This window comes from Pseudophryne corroboree, chromosome 6, assembly GCF_028390025.1.
Source record: "Pseudophryne corroboree isolate aPseCor3 chromosome 6, aPseCor3.hap2, whole genome shotgun sequence".
Classification (NCBI taxonomy): Eukaryota; Metazoa; Chordata; class Amphibia; order Anura; family Myobatrachidae; genus Pseudophryne; species Pseudophryne corroboree.
Genome location: NC_086449.1, coordinates 51,840,442 through 51,842,502, shown reverse-complemented (window position 1 = coordinate 51,842,502; position 2,061 = coordinate 51,840,442). Strand labels below are relative to the sequence as shown.

The following is a 2,061-nucleotide window of genomic DNA, read 5'->3' as shown; positions in this document are numbered from 1 at the left end:
GAAGATTTTTTTTTATCTGTAACCAGGTTTTACTCAGTTTGGCCAATCATGCCAGTTTGACAACTGGAGGCTCAGATGGGTTCAGCTTCAACTCATAATATTCTTGGGCTTTGCTGGGACCAGTCACCCCAATCCTGCTGAGTATAGCTTCCTTCAAGCAAAGATAAGAGCTGACTTCAGACAACTTTAACTCAACATAGGCTCTCTATGACTCCCCTGTGCGATAAGGAGCTAATATAACCCTTGATTTCTGGTATCAAATAGGTAGCCCAAGACTAGTTAACCCTTGCAAAACTACAGCTACATATTCAAAATAGTAAATTATAATATGGTGGTTGGGCCAAGCAAAATACAAGTGGGTCATATGTAAGTGACCATCCTCTTGATTTCAGGGGTCAAATTTGTGGACCAAGACTAGTTAACCCTTGCAAAACTACAGCTACTTATTCAAAATAACAAAATATGGTGTGTGTGTGCCCACTTTTGCAGTGTATTTCATGCCCAAAACAGCGTTTGGCCAAGCAAAATACAAGTGGGTCACATGCAAGTGACCACACTCTGTTGATTTCCGGGGTCAAATTTGTGTCCCAAGAACCCTTGCAAAACTACAGCTACTTATTCAAAATGGCAAAATATGGTGTTTGTGCCCACTTTGCCAGTGTATTTCATGCCCAAAACAGTGTTGGGCCAAGCAAAATACAAGTGGGTCATATGTAAGTGACCACCCTCTGTGGAGTTCAGGTGTCAAATTTGTGACAGAAGACTCATTAACCCTTGCAAAACTGAATGATCTGAATAAGAAGCTGGAGTTCGAATAAGAAGTGAATAAGAAGCTTGAGCTTGAATAAGAAGTGAATAAGAAGCTGCCCGAATAAGAAGCTAACTTCAGCCTCGTGGCATGCCCAGGTGTTTTTAAGGAGGGCACCTGAATTCAGCGATGACCACTTCCAGCCTCTTGTGTCACAAGAATTGTAGCAGACCTTACCTGGCGCAGATAGGAAAAATATTCCATGTTCCGGTAATTGCGCATGGTTCTGCGATCAGCTGCATATTGCGATGCATTCACAGTTTCTGCAATGGGCGTTATTTCTCAATTGCTGGGCGGCAACTATTTGATCGCAGAAACTGCTTTTTATCAGAAATAGCAATCCTTACTGCATAAGGGGCCTAATTCAGACCTGATTGCAACAGCACAATATTTATGTAATGGGCAAAATCATCTGCAGTGCAGGTGGGGCAGATGTAACATGTGCAGAGAGAGTTAGATTTGGGTGGGGTGTGTTCAAACTGAAATCTAAATTGCAGTGTAAAAATAAAGTAGCCAGTATTTACCCTGCACAGAAACAGTATAACCCATCCAAATCTAACTCTCTCTGCACATGTTACATCTGCCCCACCTACAGTGCACATGGTTTTGCCCGTTAGAGATAGATTTTGTTTTTGCGATCAGGTCTGAATTAGGGCCTAGGTCCCAAGTGTGGGGAGCTGGTCACACATACCATATATGGTACCCACTGATGTCTCTCATACACCAGGCACATCGCTCACCTCACTGCCGGTCACCGTCACCTCCTCTCCCGCCGCCTCCACTGAAATGTGTTGTGTCCAATGTTGCTAACTCTAAAATAAAAACAAGCAGCTGATGAGTGAAAAACAAGCCCAGCACCAGCGTCCTCACCCCTGCTCCTCTCTCCACACACACAGGAAACTTCTCCTCCCCCCTCCTTCCCCTAATCCATGTTCTCCACTCTGAGCTCACACAGAGCCTCTCTCTCACTCCCTGATTGTATTAACTCCTTCAGCTCCTGAAGTGGTGACAGCCCCATAGTAAAGCAGGACAATGCAAGGGTGTGGATCATAGGATCGACAGTGTCTAGATTGACAATGTTTGGTCGACCACTATATGTCGGCAGTCACTAGGTCGACAGTGTAACCCTCCCACATGTCTGACAATGTTACTAATTCTAATAATGTGCCTCCACCCAAGCTATTGCTCTAATAACAGGCTGCCTGGGATGCCTGACTTCTATCTGTACTTTGTATGTGGGTTTTGTTTTATAT

The 2,061-nt window shown here is 44.2% G+C and overlaps 1 protein-coding gene across 2 annotated transcripts in view; it reads right to left on the bottom strand.

Moving 5' to 3' along the window:
• Window positions 1-1,734, bottom strand: part of LOC134936087 (zinc finger protein 84-like) — a 42,043-nt gene extending 40,309 nt beyond the window's left edge. For both annotated transcript variants that reach the window (XM_063930998.1, XM_063930999.1), the window contains exon 1: window positions 1,549-1,734. The gene's annotated coding sequence lies outside the window, so the exon portion shown is untranslated. The remainder of the gene's footprint in view (window positions 1-1,548) is intronic.
• Window positions 1,735-2,061: the final 327 nt, after the last annotated feature.